Source organism: Carlito syrichta, unplaced genomic scaffold (assembly GCF_000164805.1).
Source record: "Carlito syrichta isolate Samal-C Ts95f unplaced genomic scaffold, Tarsius_syrichta-2.0.1 Scaffold308343, whole genome shotgun sequence".
NCBI classification, from domain to species: domain Eukaryota; kingdom Metazoa; phylum Chordata; class Mammalia; order Primates; family Tarsiidae; genus Carlito; species Carlito syrichta.
In genome coordinates this window covers 100928-124252 of record NW_007252439.1, presented here as the reverse complement: position 1 = coordinate 124252, position 23325 = coordinate 100928, and positions in this window count along the sequence as shown.

The window sequence follows — 23325 nt, the reverse complement described above, 5'->3', positions numbered from 1 at the left end:
CAATAAGTATGCACTTAAAACCCTTAATTCACCCATACATTCATACGCTCTCTCATTCATTCACTTATTTTTGTAAACTTCACTTATTTGTTATTAAATATTCACTCTGATTTAGTGTCTTTGCTTCACTGGGGTAGAGTGGCATGTCACTATCTGCTTGGAAATAAAAATATATGGAGGGGACAAACAATAATAAAATAATCGCGCCAGTAATTTCATAAGAATAAATTAAATGCTATGAGGACAAAGTGCAGAATGTAAAGAAAGCATACCAAAGTGAAGGGAATATTGATGGCTATGCATATCTAGGGAATAGTAGGTAAGCTGTATGTAATTGTTCAGAGAAAAATCACCACAATGTTGAGATACACTATACAACAATATACATTTTATTAAAAAAGGCATTTAATCATTTCATTTTGGTACTAAAGTCTTCATATTAAGTTTTAAAAATCATCATTAGCCAGGATGGGCTAGGTTACATGGTGGCAACAAACAACACAAATTCTCATTGCTATATATGACTAAATATTTGTTGTTCCCTCACATTAAATGTTCAGTGAGAAGTAGATTGGGTATCTGTTCTTATTGTCTCGCAACAACCTATGCTCATAGAGTCACATTCTCAATGAATGTCTATGTTTACCATAATAGGAAGAAGAGAACATGGCAAAGAAAGTATTCGATGTTAAAGCATTTGTCTAGATATAGTGCATGCTACTTCCAATTTTATTTCATTGAACCAGAAAACAAATCACTTTTGCAGAACTATCATCAAGTAAGGTGGGAAAGTGTAATCCTACCATTTATCCAGAAGGAAAACTTGAGTATTGATTAACTGTCTGATAACTACCATGAAAGACAACTGCTACAGGAGTTCTCTGTAGGGATAAGATGAACTCAAACGAGAGTGTAAATATCCTACTAGTGATATTAGCATGGGTTCTCCCATGGAAAGCAGTTGAGTTTTGTTTAGAATATGCAATAAATCTCTATTCTTATTTCTTTGAACATCTAAGTTTCATTATTTAAAATGCTTTTCTATCCACCTGATAAATATTTTATTCATTTTTAAGTCCAAAATCACATATTGCTTTCTCCAAAAAGTTTTTCCTGACTCTTTTAAGTTGCAATAACTGTTCACTCTCTGTGCAATATCTGTACGCTTTTCCTGCTTTGTATTTATCATGCTTAACTGTCATTTTTATTACCTCTTGGGTTACCTTACTGCATGACATGTTCTCTGAGTGCAGAGATTATGTCTCCATCCTCTGTGAGTCGCCAATATGTGCCATGATGCAAATAACAAGAAACATTTCCAATTCAGATGAAATTATTTATTGTATACTGTGAGCGATATTTTTAATAGAAAAGCATGTGTGATCAGTTGATGAGAAAAGGACATTGAAAACTGGAAAAATGTGACTCAGCATAGGGTCAGGGTGCATTCAGAAATTCACCACAGACTAATTCCAAAAAATGCTCCTGCATCAGATGTATTAATTTTAGAATCAGATCTACAGTACTTTCAATTTTGTGGGAAGAATTGTTTTTGAGGCAAGAGCAAATATGAAGACTAAAATTTAGAAACCTACTTTGGATTTTGTTGTATAAAATTTGCTGATTGAAAGTGTTCACCAGTGGTATACTTTAAACTCTTCAAAACACATTTTAATAGTATAAAAAAGCACAGCTGTTCTTGTCATTACCGGAACCACTCAAATATTCTGAACAAGAAATCAGTTGTATATACTTTTTTACATATATGCATATTAAGAGGTAAGTTTTCTCTGGGTTCATCTCTTAGATGAATTTTTCACTTCTTGTAATTACTATTACCTCAAAATTAAAAAAAAGACAGTTTTACTAACCACTGATTGTTATGTAAATAGGATTTTTAACTCAATCAGTGTTATAAATATAGAGCTGAGAAGAATAATGAAAAACTTACACAATTACTCAGTTGCACAAACAATTTTATTGAATAGAAGTTAATTTAATTGAAAGATAAAGTCTCTAGGTTAAATCAAAGTGAGAAGAACATTATGATCGCCTGCTCTAAGTTAAGGTGGAACATAGATAAATGTTACATTGCAAAGAAATCTAAAATGTGTTTAGTTTTTGTCACTTCTTTTTTTACTGTAAAGAAAATGTAGCATGTTTTTACTCTATTTTAAGACTTCTGTATAAAATTAAAACTGGTGTTAGAAAACTTTATTTTTAAGACATTTCAAAGACTAGTAGGTCCATTTTAGAGCACTGTTATGGTGATTTAACTTGTAAGTAGATTGATTAGGAAGAAAATTGTCTGGTCCAGACTTTGTTATATGACATCTTCACTGAAATGGGCACTGCTTTAGAATATTATTTAGTAAATAGTGATTAGTGCAATGCAATCAGGGTAAAACTTTTGAGTTTGAATCTTCTATTATAATGTAGAAAGAGCCAAAAAAAAAGTTGGCTTATTTTTAAATGAGCTAATTGCTTTATAAAAGCTTTCTTTCACTTCAGGAAAAACCCTTGAATTTTAGCTATTCTGAAATAGCTATGTCATTCCCATAGAAAGAAGTCATGACTGAAACTAGAACTCTAGACATTCCATTTTCATTTAAAAAAAAAAAAGCTTCATCAGAAATTAAATTATGGTTTAATGCAAATAAAATGATGTTTAGCCATGTCTACTAGCAGAAGAATGATAGGGACACATAGTAAAATAAAATTTACCTGCTACCTGTAGACACTCTACTAGGTCCCCCAGGGAGACAGATGCAGCTGCAGCTGTCAAATGTTTTAACAATATCACAAGCTGAGTTCTGACCCCAAACTCCATTTATTTCCCTGAAATAGTGACAATATAGGAATCACAGGGACTAATTTGGATCTCCTTCTGGATAAAAATAAAATCAAGTAGTGATTTCTTTGACCTATTTTCTACAGGTCTTCACCCCAATTTGTACATCTAGATCTTACAATTTTGAAGACAAAGGCAGATAAAAAAAGAAATCTCCCTAAGGGGGAGGGAAAAAGAACATATGTATCCCTTGGGTTTAGGACAGAACATTTTGTAGCTCTAAGAAGTGTCCAGAAATTAAAATCTATTTATTAAAAACTATCAGATGGATATACACTTTATTCACTTATCTGCATAAAAATATAAAATATCCCGTGGACTAAGATAGAATATCTGAAAATCAGGTACTTGGATCACTCGTTCCCATCTAGTTAGTAATTAGCAGATTGTCCTTTAATATGAACACCTTAATCTCTATTGAGGGATATAATAAGAATCCATTAAAATGTGGTTCAATATTGCTCAGAATATATTCTTTTTTACGATTTTTTAAATTATTATAAAGATATGGGGTACAATTCAGGGTTGGGTATACAAGTGTTGATTATACAGGTATCCTTGTTGATGAAGTACGCCCCTCCCTCCCATAGCAGTTTCCCTCAACTGTCAATCCCACCCTCACTCCCCTGACAGTTTCCCACTACTGCCAATCCCTTTCTTATAGTATTAAAATTGTTCAAGTTCTGCTCTCTTCTTTGTTTCTGTGATAAATCACTGAGTATGATAGACTCTAAATCTATCCAAGTTACTACAAATCAGAGAAATGCAAATCAAATCACACTAAGATACCACTAAGAATGGTCATCATTAATAAAACAAACAACAGCAGATGCTGGTGAGGATGTGGAGAAAAAGGAATGCTTCTACACCGCTCACGGGAATGCAAGCTAGTGCAACCTCTTTGGAAGACATTATGGCAATTTCTGTGATAACCAGAATATATTCTTTATGAGGGAAAAGGCAAAATAATATCATGGTTTCTTTACATAGATTTTCTCTGCTTTTCTAAAACAGTAGATTTATATTTAGAGTGAATTTAGTATTTAATATAAAGCCTGGAGTCTTGTTTTTACCCTCCTTCTCCAAATAAAAATCTTTAAAATTCACAAATATACTGAGCTGATTCTCCTCTTTAAATATATGTTTTTAATTTTATTATAAGTGAGAACATATGGTACTCTGCTATTCATTATTATGTACATTAATGTACTTTATATGCCTATAATGAATCTTTAAATATAACACTAAATCCTTTTTAATCAAGACCATATGTGTGTTTATGTATATATTATATGTAGTTAGAAAATATTATATTTTCATTTTAATATTTTTAAATCAATGAGTTTTTTTTGGACAGTACAGAAATTACTTCTGATTAAATATTAGTAAAATTATCTGTATAATTTATTCATTAACAACGCTGTATAAGTCATCAGCTAATCTGTTTCTTCTTAAGTGATGTATAGGAACTTTGCTCCCAAGTAAATGATTTCGAAAGAAATAGGAAGATAAGAAAGAAATAAACTTGTATAAAAGAAGAAACATTAAAAAACAAACTATTGAAAAATAATATAAATGTAAAATTGTTTACTTAATAAGAATGGGATGATATCTTTAGATACATACACACATATATTAATTTTACAAAAATAAAATTAGACTTATTGAAATATGAATTGGATAAAACAAAATTCGCTATTTAAAACTGTGCTGTTCAATGACTTTTGAAAGATGTATGAAGTTATGCAATCAACATCAAAAATCAAAATACAAAACAATTTCAATGTCATAATAATATTACTTTATGCCCTTTTGTTCACAGTGGGCAGATCTATCCAAACCTACCTTCAAAAAAGTCCAAGGAAGCTGAGAGACCAAAGAAAGAGGCTGCCAAATCCAAGTTCTCAGAAATAAATATTTAATAAGAACTTGGAGAACAGAAGACAAGATGTCTGTGGTAGCAGTGAAAGGAGTTGGTGAATCCTTGTGACATCATTTTCTTGAGTCTGGGCTTAAATACCATACAGAAGAAATGTGGACAACAATTGCAGTCAACTCCCTAGGAAAAGTGAAAATGATGTGTGGACCTGTCTTAGGACAGCATTTACCTCAGAATGGGGGTTAATCAGATGTCAACATGTCAATGGCCATCCAAGATTTAGACTCCACTCCTTTACCTCATCCCATGCAACAGCCTGTGGCCATGACTGATTTGATATTTGACCCTATAGTTTTGTATTGTTCATAATGCCATATAAACATAATAATACAGTAACAGTTTTTTGTGCCTAGCTTTGCTTACATAGTAACATATTTTTGAAATTTAACCATGTAGTAGCATGTATCAATAATTCATTCCTTTTTATATCAGAGTAGATTATTTACTTATTTATTTCACTCATGAACAATAATTGGTTTACCCATCTACACTTGAAGGTAAATAATGTGTTCCTAGATTTTGAATATCATTAATAATATTATTTTAAACTTTTGCAAGAATTTTTGAGTGCCTTTTCATTTTTCTTAATAAATAATAATTTAAGTATTAGGTCATGTGACAAATGTCTGTTTAATTATATAAACAAATGCAGGCATTGTCTTGCTAAACTACGGTATGACCATGCACTCTTTGAGCTATGGCCAGGCCATGTTTGCTTAAGCTTTGGCCCCCTCCCCTACCTTGGGGACGTGAATCTCCTCTTTCTCTCTCTTTCTGATTTACTTTTTAAATAAACTATATTTTCAGGGTATATTCCCAGTAGGGGGATTGCAGGGTCATACGGGAGGTCAATATTTAGAGCTTTTAGGAATCATCATACTGTTTTCCACAGAGGTTGCACTAGTTTGCACTCCCACCAACAGTGTAGAAGTGTTCCCTTTTCACCATACCCTCTCCAGCATTTTCACTACACCCTTTCCAGTTATTTTTGGAGTTATTGATAATTGTCATTCTGACTGGAGTTAGGTGGTATCTCAGTGTGGTTTTGGTTTACATCTCCCTGATGATTAGTGAGGTTGAACATTTTTTCATGTGTCTGTTGGCTGTTTGGATCTCATCTCTTTGAGAAGTGTCTGTTCATATCTTTTGCCCATTTTATAATGGGGTTGTTTGTTTTTTTCTTTTCAGCATGTTTGAGATCCTTGTAGATCCAAGATGTTAAGCCTTTGCCAGACCTGGAGTTGGCAAATACTTTTTCCCAGTCTGTAGGCTGTCCCCCTGCTCTCTTGATGGTTTCTTTGGCTTTAATCACTCTATAAAAAAGATAACTGCACACGAATGTTTATCACAGCATTGTTCACAATAGCAAGAACATAGAAGCAACCATACAGCCCATCAAAAGAGGAATGGATTAAAAAAATGTAGTACATATACACAATAGAATACTACACAGCCATAAAAAAGAACAAAATCATGAATTTTGCAGCAACCTGGATGAAACTAGTCTATAATACTGAGTGACCTCTTACAGAAACAAAGATCTGAGTATAACATGTTCTCACTCAGATAGTGGACCTTGAACATCCAATGTAATACTATAAGAAAATGACTGACAGTGGTGGGAAACTATGGGGGGAAGGGGAAGAGAGATGGGATTAACAGTAGTAAATATCTGTCTGGGGACGGGGAGACACTTCTTATGAACAAGAGTGCCTGAACGAAGCATATTTGTATACCTAACCCTTAACTGTGCCCCACAATATTATAATAAAAAATATTGAAAAAAGGAACTTAAAAAATAATAAATAAATAAACTATATTTTCTAATCTAAAAAAAAAAAAGAAAATGCAAAACTGACTTTCAAAGTGGCTATATTACTGAGCATTCATACCAGTTTCAGTAGTTCCACATCCTCACCAATATTTGGTGTTTGAACCACTGTGGAAAAGATCTGGTGATATCTCACTATTGTCCTAATTTATATTACCTGAAGTACTATAATTTGAACATATTTTAATGTGATCTTTTGCCATGTTTTGGGGTAAAATGTCTCAATATTTTGTCCTTGTATATTAACCATATATCCTGCCCCACTGCTAACTCGGTACAAGTAGCTTTTTTTGTTGATAATTTGGTAGCTTCTTTTAAGATTATCACGCTTTCTGTAAATAAAGGTAGTTTTGCTTCTTTTCAATCTGAAGACCTTTTATTTTCTTTATTTGTCTTATTGTGTTGACCAGGGCAATATTAGTCAAAGTAGTATGAGCAAATATCTCTTTCTTGTTCTAAATCTTGGGGCAGTCTTTCATGATTAATTATGATGTTTACCAAATATTGACTAATTATAGTTCTTATGCTAGATTAAGTTCTCCTCTATATCGGGTTTACTGAACTTTTTTTAAAACTCAATTGTTAAACTATATCAAAGTCTTTTTTTCCATATGCTGTGATGATTATGATTTTTCCCCTTCAGCTCAGTTAATATATACAGTAAATTACATTAATTTATTTTCAAATGTTGATGTAGCCTCACATTCCTAAATTTGTTTGGTGATAATTTATTAGTCTTCTTGTATATTACTAGGTTTGATTTTTTCACATTTTGTTAAAATTTTTTAGTGTATATTCATAAAGGATATTGATTGACAGATTTATTTTGTGTTATGTCTTTGTTTGGTCATGATTTCAGGTATGGCTGGCTATTTAAAATATGTAAATCTTGTTTCCTCATTGTATGTTTTTGAAAGAGTCATGTATTAATGGTATAAATGTTTTTTTAATTCACTAGTGAAGCAAAATGGGCCTGAGTTTTTTAGGCCTTTTAATTTTTTTAACTCTATTTCGACACGGGAATTTTAATAAAAATTTAACTAATTTCACAGGTACATAGCTATTAACATTATTGATTTATTCTTGAGTGATTTAAGATAATTTGTAACTTCCAAGAACTTTGGATAGTATTAATATTATTGATATAAATGTATTATATTTTATTTTATATATCTTTTATTTCAAAGATATGGGGTACAATTCAGGATTAGGTATAAAAAGTGATCATTGTACAGGTAAAGCTTGGGCCTCCCTTTAGTCCTCATCATGCCTGGCTTGAGATCAAGTACCCTAACTGGCATTATGTGCCACCATTCTCCCCTAGCAGTTTCTTACTTTTGCCAATCCCTTTTGCATAGTATTATGATAATTGTTCAGGGCCTGCTTATGACTGAGAACATATGGTACTTAGTTATTTGTTTCTGTGATAGATCACTGAGTATTATAGACTCCAAATCCATCCAAGTTGCTGCAAAGTTTATAATTTTGTCCTTCTTTATGGCTGTATAATATCCACCATGTATACATACCACATTTTTTTATCCAGTCTGCTTTTGATGGGCAGCTTGATTGGTTACATATTTTTGCTATTGTAAATAATGCTGCGATAAACATGCATGTACTGGTTTCTTTTTCATAGAATGATTTGAATTCCTTCAGGTATATTCCCTGAAGTGGAATTGCTGGATCATATGAAAGGTCAATTTTTAGATTTTTTAAAAGAATTGCCACACTGTTTTCCACAGAGGTTGTACTAGTTTACACTCCCACCAACTGTAGAAGTTTTCCCTTTTTCCTACATCTCCTCTCCAACATTTTTTGTTTATTGAATTATTGATGATGACCATCCTGACTGAAGTTAGGTGGTATCTAAGTGTGATTGTAATCTGCATTTCTTTGATGACTAGTGAAGCTGAGCACTTTTTCATGTATCTGTTGGCTGCTCACATGTCTTCTTTGGAGAAATGTCTATTCATATATTTTGCCCACTTTTTAAATAAGGTTATCTGCTTTTTTCTTTTCAGCACATTTGAGTTCCTTATAGATCCTAGTTGTGAGTCCTTTGTCAGATACATAGTTGGCAAATATTTTTTTTTGCCCATTCTGTGGGCCGTCTTCCCCTCTCTTGATTTCTTTTGTGTTGCAGAAGCTTTTCAGTTTGACGAGGTCCTACTTGTCTATCTTATCTCTTATGACATGAGCATTTGGGTTGTTTTATTTTTATTATTAAAATGTGGGGTACATTTTAGGGCTAGGTATATAAACATTGATCATGCAGGTACCCTTGTTGATGAGGTATGCCCCCCCACCCCGCAGCAGTTTCCCTCAACTGCTATTCCCATTCCTCCTCCCGACAGTTTCCCACCACTTCCAATCGTTTTCTTATAGACTTATAATTGTTCAAGGTCCGTTTATGAGTGAGAGCATATGGAAATCTCTTCTATGTTTCTGTGATAAATCACTGAGTAAGATAGACTCTCCCATCATTAATAAAACAAACAATATTAGATGCTGGCGAGGATGTGGAGAAAAAGGAATGCATCTACACTGCTGGTGGGAATGCAAACTGGTGCATCCTATTAGGAAGACAGTGTGGCGATTCCTGAAAGAACTAAAATTGGCCTTCCATATGATCCAGTAATTCCCCTATTGGGAATATACCTGAAGGAACTGAAATCATTCTATAGAAAAGTTACCTGTACATGTATGTTTGTTGCAGCTCTATTCACAATAGCAAAAACATGGAACCAACCGTGTTGCCCATTGAAGCTGGTCTGGATAAAAAAAAAAAAATGTGATACATATACATGATAGAATATTATGCAGCCATAAAGAAGGACAAATATTTGGACTTTTTGTCGTATTTAGGTTTTGATCAGGAATTAGTTGCCAGTTCCAATTTCCATCAGGATGTCTCCTGCATTTTCTAAGGTTCTTATGGTCTTTGATCAATTTAGATTTATATTTGTGTATGGTGATAAGTAGGGGTCTTATTAATCTTCTGCTTGTAGTCAGTCAGTTTTCCCAGCATCAGTTACGGAATGGGTTCTCCTTTCCACAGTGGTTATTAATGGAGACTTTGTTGAAGATGAGTCTGTTGAGAGACTGAGATTTTGCTCTCAAAATCTCTATCCTGTTCTATTATTTTATATTCTAGTTGTCCTTTATATACTAATCTGTCTAGAAGTTTACTAAGAATATTGATCTTTTCAAAGAATCAATGTATCCTTTTATTGATTTCCTTTATTAATTTTTGCTTTCTGTATCACTGATTTCTGCTCTTACGTCTATTATTTTATTGTTTCTGTGTTTAATGTGTTGTTCTCTTTCTAGTTTCTTTGGTTAAATATTTGAGTCCTTAATATGGGAATATTCCTTCTTATTTTTCTAATATAAGAATTTAATAAATTTATCTTTAAGCATTGGTTTACCTGCACCTCACAAGATTTGATGTTTTTATTTTCATTTAATTTACAATACTTTTTGCACTTTTTTGAAATTCCTTCTTTGATTAATGGTTATTTATAAGTGTGCTTTACCCACAAATACAGCCAAATCTCATTATTAATGTTTGCTATGGTCTTTAAAGTCATAACAAACACTGAACTAGTGAATAAACAATCATTATTCCATGGGTAAATATGTGATGAGTGTGTGTGTGTCGTGTATCTCACATAGATCACAACAATTCATATGTATGAGGTTCAGCCAGGTGTTAAGTTGAGATTTAAATCTTCCCCAACTGGCCTAGAACCAGATCTTCTCATTGTTCTTTACAGAGCCGAAACAAGAAGTCAGTGTTTCACTTTATTCAACCTCAGTTAGGAATGTGTGTGTCAGGGACTCAGATTTTCAAAGCTCTGCACATATTAGCTAATGACTCAGAAAACGCTGGCGGTATTGATTTGGGGTTTGCAAATAAATTTTAGCAAATAGACAAATTTTAAAATATGAAACTGATGAAGAATGAGGAATGACTTTTGGAAAATTTATTATTTTATTTAAGTTACTTTCAGGTATTTCAAAATTTAAAAAAATACTTTTTATAATTCCAATTTATTTAAATGTGTCAAACATTTGTTGTGGTTCAGAACATCATACTTTTTTATGATTATTTCTTGAGCATTTGAAGAAAGCTCATTTTTCTCTTTTTGTTGGAATATTTTATAGCATTCAAGAAAGTGGTTTGATAGTGTTTATTAGCTTCTTTTACTATATGTAAAACTTTCTGGTCTATGTGTTTTTTCATCTTCTGAGAGAGTGGTGCTGAACAGTCTGCCTAAAATTATGGAGCTTCCCGTGCAGTCCTATTGGTTTTTGCTTTATGTATTTTGACAGATTGTCCTTAGGTACATGTAAAATTAGAATGGTTACACTGTCCTGCTTAATAGTTCTCACTTCTTATTCAAGGTTCTTTTTTATGCCTAAGGTTCTTACTTGCTCTAGATTCTAAAGTGTCTACTAGTAATACAGTCACTCCAGTTTCCAGCTTTATTTTAGTGTGTTATATATATAATATTTACATATAAAATTTACATATATTTAAAATGTTTAGCATACATTAAATATAAAATTAATATAATATATTTAATTAATGTTAAATATGTATTAATATTGTGTGTAATCAAGTATATATTAAATAATATTTAAATATATGATATATGAATATATTAAAAATGTACAATTGGTGATTTTGATAGATGTCTGAACTCATAAAATCATCACCACAATCAAGATTATAAGCATATTAGTCACTCCCCCAAATTTTCATGTGCTCCTATTTAATCTCTCCCTTCTTCCCCTCCGCATTCACCCTCCTTCCTCTATTCCCAGACAATTTATCCGCTTTCTGTCACCATAGATTAGTTACCATTTTAAGTTTATGTAAATGACTACATACAAAATATTATCTCTTTTGCACTGTAGCTATTTTAATATGTATCCTTGTGTTGAATGCATTTTTTAAATTTTATTTTGTTATAGAGATGTGAGTTACAAGTAAGGATTAACTAGACAAGTAGGTTACGTGTAGGTAAAGTTTGAGTTTCCCACTGGCCCTCACTTCTGGCCAGGACCATGTACCCTTTATGTTGTTACGTTCTTCTCATCCTTCCCTCCATCCCTCCCTCTTCTGACAGTGCCCAGCAACTGCCAGCCCCTCCCTTGTGCTAATGTGATTAATATTTAGGTCCCATTTATGAGTAAGAATGTGCAGTATTCAGTTCTCTGTTTCTGTGGTAGAACAATAAATATGATCTCCAACTCCATCCAATTTGCTGTGAAGTCCATGATTTTGCTCTTCTTTATGGCTGAGTAATACTCCATCATGTATAGGTACCACAATTTCTTTATCCAATAGTTCATTTATTTTTATTGATAAATATCATTTCATTATCATTTATTTATCATTTATTTAATCTGCTAATTTAATAATGTCCATCTGTTAATGGATGTTAGGGTTTTTGTAAGTTCATGGCTATTACTAGTAAGCTGATATGAATATTTATGTGCAAGTCATTGTGTAGACATATGTTTTATGTTTCTTAGTTAAATTATAAGAATCAAAATGCCTGGTTTTTATGGTATGTTTACGGTTAATTTTTTAAGATATTGCCAGTCTGTTTATTTTAATATTTGTATCCTTGCCACCCATTGTGGAATATTCTTCCAGCAGTGTAGGAAAGTTTCACTTGATTCACATATTCACCAAAACTTGATATTTTCTTTTAAAAAAATTAGCCTTTCTGGAAAATGTTTTCATTTCTGTAAAAATTATCAATGTTGAACACCCTTTAAAATGCTTATTTGAAATCCATTTAGTTTTTTGTTTTGGTGAAGCATCTGCTCAAAACATTTTTCCAATATTTATTGTGTCATTTGTCTACTTATATTTTTTCAAGTCTAGAGCCTACATTATCAATTTCACTGCAGTGTCATTTGAAAAACAAATTATTAAATTTTATGATGACCAACTTACTGATTTTTAAAAATTGTGTGCTTTTAGTATTTTCACCAAGAAATATTTATACTCTTAAGGTAACTACAACTGTAGAAATTTATATTTTTAGGCTTTACATTCATTTATATAATCCATTCCAAGTTGGTTTTGTTGTAAATGTTGTTTGTTTCCCTCCCTCCCTTCTTCCCTCTCTCTCTTCCTTCCTTACCTCCCTTCCTCTCTCCTCCTTTTCTTCACTCACTTTCTCTCCTTCTTTCCTCCCTTCATTTCCTCCTTCTTTCCTTCCTTCCTTCCTAAGTACAGCCAATTTTTCCAGCACCATTTGTTGAAAAGAACATGCTTTCTCTATTGAACTGAGTGATTAAAATTTTAAAAAATTAATTAGTGATACATGTATAAATCTATTTTTGATTTTTTAAAGCTTGCTTCATTGATTTATATGTCTTTATTTCAATATAATCTTTCTCTGATTACTTTTACAATATTGTTTTAGCTACTCTATCTTTTTATATACATTTTGGAATAACTGTCTATTTCTATTAAAAATATCATTTGGATTATTTATAGAGATGCGTTGAATATATGAATCAGTATTTGAACAAAATACCAAGTCTTTTGATCAATGAATGCTACATAGTCTTCTTTGTTTCAAGTAATTTTCCCAGTAATGCTTTGAACTATTTACAAATCTTGCATATATTTTGTTAGTATTATATCTGTGATGGTTTTGAACATGTCTTTTTTGTTTTGTTTAGTTAGGGTCTCACTCTGTCTCCCAAGCTGAAGTACAGTTGCAAGGTCATGGCTACTGGCTACTGGCTACTGCACCTTTGACCTACTGGCTTCAGATGATCCTTCTGCCTTAGCATTCCAAGTATCTGGGACTACAGGAGTGCATCACCATGGAAAGCTAATTTTTTTTTTTAATCTGTTATCAAGATAAGGTTTGGTATTGCAGGCATGAGCCACTGTGCTTGGCTGAAGATAATATTATAAAAATGTTTTTCTGATTTTGTATCATTACTATATAGAAATTTAATGGATGCTGGCATATTGGCAACATATATTGCAAATTTTCTGAACTTCTGTCACTTATATAATAGTTTTGCTAGCTTTAAGCGTTTTTGCATAAATGATTATATCTTCTACTAAATAAATTTTTCTTTCCGTTTGTTTGAAACTTTTGAAATTTTATTTAATTTACTACATGGATAAAACCTGCAATAAATTGTTGAATAGAAATGGCAACAAGGAATATCCTTTCCTTTTCCTTAATCTTAAGGGGAAAATACCACTGTTAGTACAATGATAGATTGAAATTTTTCATGGATGCCCTTTATAACTTTAAGGAAGTTCCCTTGTATTTGTTTAGTGAGAGTACTGCAGATGCTGAATTTGCTAAAAAAATTTTTTGCACAAATTAATACAATGATTCCATTATTACAAATTCCAGTATTGTGGTTATTAACATTGATGTTTTTCAGATGTTGAATTGATTTATGTGGTCTCATGATAAAATATCCTTTTGCACATTGTTGCATCTGATTCTTTAAGGTGCAGATATAATTTTTGCATTTATATTCATAATAGATATAACTCTGTGACTTTCTTTTTTGTAGTGTGTGCATTTGTGTTTGGTATCAAGATGATGCTGGTCTCATACAATTATTTGGGAATTGTTTCCTTCCTTTTATTTGTACGAAAGTTTGTGTAGAATGTTGTTATTTCTTTTAAAAGTCCATAGAATGGACCAGTGAGGCCTTCTGAAATTGAAATTTTTATTGACGGAAGACTTTTACCTTCAAATTCAATTTATTTCATAAACACAAAACTGTTATGGTTATCTGTATTTTCCTGAGTGATCATTGGTAGATGGTTCTCTGAAGTAGTTTGCCAATTTGCTATAAATTGTTAACTATACTGTCATTATATTTTTATAAAAGTTCTTGTAATTTTTTTAGTTTTATAACATAAATAATTATTTGTCCTCTTTATTTTCTGATATTGGACATTTGTAACTTTTTTTCCCTGGTCAGTCTGGCTAGATATTTTTAACATTTTTCCTGATAATTTCAAATAACACGTTTCTAGTTTTACTGATCTTCTCTACCTATTTTTTGTTTTGTTTTGGTTTTCAGTAATTTCTGTTATGATGCAAATTATTTCTTTCTTTTTTGTGCTTACTTACAGATTAATTTGCTCTTTGTGTGCATGTGTGTGTTTTAAGAAGACTGGGGTCATTTATTTGAGACCTTGCCTCTTTTCTAAAACAAGTATAATGCTAAGAATATTCTTCTAAGCATTGATTTAGCTATATTTTAAAGCATTTGATATTATTTTTTCATTTTCATAAATTAAAGGTAGTCTATAATCTGTTCTTGATTTTCTTTTAGACATAAGAATTATTTTAAAAGTTATCTAGTTTTCAAATATTTGGAAATTTTTAGAAATATCATTCTGTAACTGGTTTTCATGTAATTACTTTTAATCTGAAACTATATTCCCATTTTTTATATAATTCACAGTCCTTTACATTTATTTATACTTGCTTTAAGTTCTAGAGTATGACTTATATTGGAAATGTCCTATGTGCTGTTTCATCAAGGAAAAAACTTACCATGGGAAACAACAGGACATCCCAACAAGAGGTAATAAAAGAACTTATGACAAGATTTGAACTTATACTAGTTGATTATGGATAGAGTTTAATAAAGCTGGGTTTTGTTATGAAATAAAGAATTACAGAAAATGGAATACATTCTATGCTTCATTTTCTTAAATTTATATTTAAGAAGTGAAGAATTAAATTAAGATAAAATATGTAAAGCAGTTAATAAACAGTAGTTATTAATAAGGGCAAAATAAATGAATGTTAAATGATTTTTGTTGTTTGGACAATGTTCTTGTTTTTGTTTCTGTGCAGGCAAAATTATAGATTAACTTTGTGTCCACAATGGTCATGGAACATTTTTGTCTGATGTTAAAATCGTGTGATTGTTTTAATGTTCAGCAAGATAGCACCAAAGCATAACTTGAATACCAATCTAATTATTAGCTTTCAAATGTTATATTTATATTTCCTTATTTTCTATTTCTGATTTCAGTACTTTATTACTTTATAAGAATTTTACTGCAATACACTACCATTTTTCTTTCAACATTTATTGATTAATCTTACTTCTATGTTATAAGTTCTATACTACATTATTATTATCGTTTTAGATATTTGGCTATCATTTAAAAGATCTTTATAAAATATATTTATCCATATATTTGCCATTTTATTCATTCCAATTTCTTTGTGCAGATACAGATTTCCACTTTGTATCTTTTTCTTTATGCCTGAAGTACCTCCTTTAACGTGTTTTGCAATACATATGAGTTGGCAATAATTTTTTTTTTTTTAGCTTTGTGCTGTATATCTAAGAAAGTACTGATTATTTTCTTTATACTTAAAATCTTTTTCTTGGCTAAACAACTTTAGGTTTAGTTACATTTTTTTCTTTTAGTAAATGGAGTGTTATAATGCATTAAACATTATTCTGGGTGTCTGTGAGGGTGCTTTTGAATAAGATTAACATTTGATTCAGTAGAACAAGTAGATTATAATCATGATGAGTCATGAAGTAGTTTTCTGTATGTTTAGAGTCTGTTGAGCTCTTTGTATATCTTTGTTGATAATTTTCATTAAGTTAAGAAATCACATCTTCCACAGTGTCTGCTCTGCTATTAATCCTTTTCGATGCAAGTTCCATCTCAGTACTTGTTTTATTTTTCAACTGTGGAAGTATTGGGAATCTTTTAATAGCTTCTTATCCTGTACTTAAAATACCTAAGCATTTCTTTAGCTTCTTGGATGTGTAGGTTATGCTACAATAATTATGATAATGTCCTTGTCTAATTAAGTCTATTATTGACAGCATTTCCTCATTAGTTTTAATTGACTAATCTTCTAAATATTAGTTATATTTTCTATCTTTTATCATTCCGGAAAATTTTTTATTGGATGCTAGGTATGATGAATTTTATCTCGTTCCTTATACGTTTTTGTATCCTTGAAGTAGCATTGAGCTGTGCACTGGTTTTATTAGTAGATTATTTGAAATCAGTTTTGCCTTTTTTGAGACTTCTTTAAATTCTTTCAAACAGAACCGAAACAATCTTCTAGATCTCATTTTGTTCCACTGTTGAATATCTTCTGAGTACTCTAGACCATGCCCTATTAATTAATATATATATATTTTTCACTCTGGCATATGAAAATTCAAATTCTTCTGATGCTTTGGGAGCTACGCTGATAGTTCTTCCTGTTTCCTTTACCCCCAAGTCTTGTGTAATTTTGCATACTTATTGCTGTGTTTTTATTCAGCTGTAGATGCAGATCTAGAGAGCTCTCTCTCCTTGCAATTCTCTCTTCTCTGGTATTGTCCGGCATTCTTTGCTGCCTTGTCTTTCCAAAATCTCAGCTCTGTCTCCTTCACTCAGGAAAAACATTGGGTACTGTTTGGTTTCCACCTTTTTGTTCTGTTGCATGGGAACTCTCCAAGCAGAAGGTTCGAATATTTTGGGGCTAAGCTCATTTGTTTTCCCTTTTTAAATGAACGCTGTCACTTTCTGACTTATGTCTAACATCTGAAAGATCTTGTTCTATACACTTCGTGTATATATATTTTAGTTACATCAGGAGAGAAGGTGAATATAGAATATATGATTAAATTTTGGCCAAAAGGTCAAATTTCCTCTCTTTTCATATCAATTTGGATAATTTATATTTAAATTAGCCTGCAATGTCTTATCCTGTGGTAAACTCTTCAAAGAAAATTGTGTTTTCACTTTTTCATTTCCTTTACATGCTTTTTTTTAAGTTTTAAATGCTTACTGCATTCCATGTGTGTTCATGTATGTTCTCCACCTATTCTACTAGATTTTCCAAGATGTTATTTATTCTTATTTTGACAGGTTATTGAGAGTTCCGACATATGTAATTATTCTAGGCTTTGTTTGTTAACTATTTATTTCTAGGGTTGCTTCTTCACCTGCTTTTCCTTACTCTTTTCTTTAGTATTTCTTATAATATTTTATGGTTATGGGAAATGACTGTAAAAGTAAGGTATTAAGACTTAAGTTAAGATACAGATAAGCCTCTATTTATGGCAAGTAATAATGGAATTTACATCAATGTATTCTATAGATGTATTGGTATAGGGTTTTATTATTGAGGTAGTTACCTATATTGGAACACAATACTTTTAAATTCCTTAAATGGGAGACTCCTACTATTTTGATATTAAAGTAGTTCAGGTCAGGGAATGTCAGAGGCCTTTTTTTTTTTTCCCCCTTTTCTGCTTCTGCTTTATTCTCAGCTTTCAATAGTCCCTATAGACCTTTCTGGAAAACGGAGTGTCTCTCTCTGCTTTTGTTCCTTCCCTGCAGAAGATGGCTGTGGCTTGTCATTGGTTTCCACTCTCCTGATGGAGGTAGAAAGATTTTTACATTTTACTGGTCCCAACTCAGTGTAGAACAGGTACTACACTTATAAGCCTTGGGAGTGGGACTTTTGCAGCATTCATACTTCTTGTACCATGGTGACAATAAGTTATCTTTTATGAGTGGTTTGTTTGAATGGGGAATAATTTTCTGCCCTTTCCCATGTGATTGCAGGTTTCCATGAAGTTATGATGACTAAGAGTCCCGCATGATCTGTGACTGGATTCAAGACTTAAACAAAAAAATTAGATATGTACGAATCATAGAAGCTATTGGGATAATTGAAGTGTAGATTTTATACTGTATTTTATCAGTTTAAATTTTCCTGAATGCCTAAGTTGCTTATTAGTTATGCAGAAAAAGATGCCTTTATTGTTATTAAGAGCAAGCTAAAATAAATAGAGCTAAATATAACCTATAAAACTAACTTTCGAAAAATCCCACCAAAGAAACAAAATTTTCCCACCTAAAAATTTTCATTTAAATAGAGAAAAAGAGAGAGAGACAGGAAATAACCATAGAAATTTGGCAAAAAGTGAATGAGTATTGAGTCATGATAAAGGTCACTCAAGGTTTAGTGTGCTGTTTTTTTTCAATTAATTCGAAAATTGAAATTAAAAAAGTTTTGAACAATATAATGCATAGTTCCTCCTTAAAAATAATAGGTACTTTATGAATTACTGGTGCTCTAATTAAGGCAAACTTAATAAGAATGCTTTATATACAATCATGAAAAACTGTGGAAATACAAGTTTGTAAAGAACATTAAAGGATGCATTAATGTATGGGCTTAATTTAAATTGAATAATCATTAATTGCAGAAATATCAATTATCTGTAATTTATATACACTGTAGTAGTTGCTTATAACATTCGAAAGTGTTTTGAAAGACTAGTTGACTAATTTAATAAAATTACATTTATTAATTTATAATCATATAATTTAATCCAGATTATGTTCAATAGACTTTCTGTAACTATATTATATAAAAACAAAGATAAGAGGTTATTTTTATTCATGAGAAGTGGAAATAGTAAACTTCAAAAACAAAATAACATAGATGTTTGGGCCTAAAAAAAAAAAGTAAACTGCCATTGTCACACTAACATCCATTTAATAAAGACCTACTGTGTGCAAGAAACACAAGTAAGTATTGTAAGTTTATAAAGAAAAATAAACCACACGTTGCAATTAAGATGATGAGTATTTCATTTTTATTTAAATATCTTGGTAAATTATTGAATCTATTTGCAATGTTTGGATAAAAATTTGAAACGAATTATTTTGCTTTTCTTATTTCTTTCCCAACAAATTACATGTTTGGAAATAAGTAGCTCTGTTTTGTGTAACTAAATATATTTTTTTTTGTTATAAATTAAGTGGAAGAAAAGGAATTGATATATTATTAAGTTGACATTATTCTTCAAGGGAAAAACAACTTTCAAATTTGGTGAATCATTTTATATTCCAATTGTCATTTCTGTGGACTTCATTTATCTGCTATTTTTCTGTTAACTGATGGCTACTTAATCACAGGAAAAGCATGTTACTCTAAGACCAACTAAATATATTAAAAATGCTCTTTATTAAATGTTTGATTTTATAAAGGATACATAAGACTATAAGATCAAAATAGTTTAGGAAATTTTTAATGTATACGTTCAGATGTTGATTAATAATGACATTCCTGGTGGTTTATTTATCTTTCATCAAATAACAGCAATGTATAAATTCTAATACTCATAATTCTTAGGCTTATGGTATGTTATTGATAACTATGGTATAATAGCCTAAGCACAAAATTTGGAGTATTCAGAGTTTTCTTAAGAAATTGTTCAGTATATTTTATGACTTATTAAAACTGCATTAAAATTGCCCTGAAAAGAATAGTAAATGTTTGAAATATTAGCACACGTTTTTCACCAAAGATTTTAAGCTTTTACTAATAAAGTTATTATATAAATGTATGGTACATTAAGATTCCTTTCTACCTAAAATTGACCCAAAATAACTTCTGATGAACATTTTTGCAATGAAAGATGATTATTAGTTTCATTATGCTTAAGCTTATTTAAGTATAGATGAACAAATTTTGATTTTTGTGAATGAAACAAAGTTTTAGATTTTACTAAGGAAATGTGCATTTTGTTCCCATAAATAAATAAACAAATATATAGAAATATATATATACTTTGTAAATATACCTATGTATACCTACATAAGTATATTTACAAAGTATATGTGTATATATATATCTATATATAGATATATATATATGAATAAGGAGGAAATAAGAACAAAATTAGAAGAAAGATTAAGGGTCATAGGAAAATTACCATAGGCTATCTCTAAAATTGAAGCATAAAATTTTTAAAAATTACTTCAATGATTAATATTTCATATTTTTCTGAAATTATAAGATTCATTCAAAAGTTAACATTTATTGCAAAGAAGAAAGATGTATTCTAAATTCAGCTATTTATTCAATTTCACAATCATTTTTTCTTTATAAATTTTACACACAATAAAATTAATATTTTAAGTGAAAATTATATAGAGCTAATTATTTTTAGAATAATAAAAGCAGAGGTAGGAAGATATTAAGTATATAAATTACTAAATGTTAACATTATGCCCCCACCTCACCCTGTGTTGTATAACTATTTTTAATGTTTTTATTATTTCTTCTGCATTGCTTTTTTAAAGTAATTCATCTAAAAAGCTGAGTTGAATTTTTTAAAGTTAAGCTTATTAAGACTTATGACATATAAAATTAGATAACATTAATACTGAGAAAAAAAGTGACAGAAAACAATTTCAAATTAAGTCAAAACAAAGTAACATTGTTAAAATAAATGAAAGTAAAATGATCTGGGCAGGCATATTTTGGAAAGGAAAGGAATACTGGGAAATGTTCCTTAGGATACTTGTCATTTGGGGAACAGAACAAAAAATTATCTAGGCAGAAGGACAATAGAGATATAAAAACCATAGGAATTATTAAAAGTCTTACAGAATTGAAACAAAGTTGGAAAATTGAGGATCAAGATTTCAGTGAAAAGAAAGAGGTACAGAACTTCAACTAACATAGAACCAATTCTCCCTTCAATATGCATGAATTGTGATGATGCCAAGGTAAGAGGCTTAAAAAGATGAGCTTGGACAGTCATTGTGAAGGAAAGAGGGTCTTTTGACACTTTGATTTTGCCATTTCAAGAAGGCTGAGAGTTCAGGAGAGGAACAAACTCTCAGTTGAAGTGTTGAAGTGCTCTACCAGAAAAGCTGGGTAGACAGATCCTAGAAAAATTTTAATCTACCATCTGCTCAGCTCAGAGCCTGGTTAGATTAAAGTTACCAACAATCATTCTATCAGTCCAGCAGAAGAAAGACTCATTCTAATAATAATAACATCATGTGGAACTTCTGTTACTTTTTTATAGTTCTTGTTTGATATTCAATGTTTAAAAAATTACTAGGCATGCTAGAATATCAAACCATGTACAATATCTTTGAGAGTTGGGGAGTCCTTATTTTTGACTTTTGCTGACTTCTGTACTGAAAGTATTTTTCCTATGACTGTTTTCATGCTATCAACATAAAATCACTGAATGCAGAGGTAGGAAGAGATGCTCATTATTGGCTCTCTCATGTGAGTATGAACCAGTTCTGGAACATTGTCAAATGGTACAGAGCATGAAGGCAGAGTTATACAGGTTACAGAAACAGATCCCAGGGCATTCATTCATTGAAGCCTTTAGCCAAGAAATGTAAAATAGGACTCATTAAGAAAATAGGGAAGGCTGGGCATGGCAGCTCCAGCCTGTAATTCCAGCACGTGGGGAGGTTGAGGCGAGAGGATTGCCTCAGCCCAGGGGTTTGAGACCAGTCTGGGCAAATTGGTGAGACCTGGTCTCTACAATAAATCAAAAATAAGCTGGGCGTGGTAGCATGTGCCTCTAGTTCCATCTACTTGGAAGGTTGAGGTGAAGGATCACCTGAGCCCAGTATGTCGAGGCAGCAGTGGCCATGAGCTTGCCACTGCACTACGGTGGGGGTGACAGAGTGAGACTACAACTCAAAAAAAAAAGAAAAAGAATAAAATAAAATAGGGGAAAATGGATAAAATAGACAGGAGAAAATGTTTACTAATTTACTAGAATCTAAAAATATCAAATTAATACTCTGCATTTTAAAAACCCAAGAACTAAAATTAAGAACTTCCTATTTGGTTGTAACAAAAGATAAATCTAGGACAATATGTGGTTAGAAGATTATAAGTAATGAATAGACACTTCTCAAAAGAAGACCATATGAGCAGCCAACAGATACATTAAAAAATGCTCAGTCTCATTAGTCATCAAAGAAATGCAAATTAAAACAACACTGGGATACCACCTAACTCCAGTCAGGATGGCCGACATCAATAACTCAAAAAACAACAGATGCTGGAGAAGATGCAGGGAAAAGGGAACACTTCTACACTGTTGGTGGGAATGTACAACCTCTGTGGAAAACAGTTTGGTGATTCCTAAAAGATCTAAAAATCAATTTTCCATATGACCACACAATCCCCTTACTGGGAATATACCCAGAGAAATTCAAATCTCTCTATGAAAAAGATACCGGCACACTCATGTTTATTGCGGCACTGTTCACAATAGCAAAAACATGGAACCAACCATAGAAAGAGGACTGGATAAAAATAATGTGGTATGTATGCATGATGGAGTAATATGCAGCCATAAAGAAGGACAAAATTATGAACTTTACAGCAACTCAGATGAACTTAGAGTCTATGATAGTGAATGATCTATCACAGAAACAAAGAACTAAGTACCACATGTTCTCACTCATAAGTGGACCCTGAACAATTATCAGAATACTTTGAGAATGGGATTGGCAATAGTGGGAAACTGTCGGGGTGGGGGCGTCAGCCCTTATCAACAAGGGTACCTGCATAATGAACATTTGTATACCTAAACTTAAATTGTATCCCACATCTTTAAAATAAATAAATAAATTGAAGATATCCAAATTAAAACACCCAAGTAAGAAAAGATAGAAATATACAGAATAGAATATAAATGAAAGTTCTAACCTATGTGTAATTGAACTATCATGGAATGTGAAGTTTCATAAAAGTATGACAACAGCAATAGTTTAAAAGCTGCTAACCAAATTTTAGTAGTTAAAATATAAGTCTATATATTCAAGGGGAATCATGCTCTCTAGCAATATTAAATTAATATAAAGAAAAG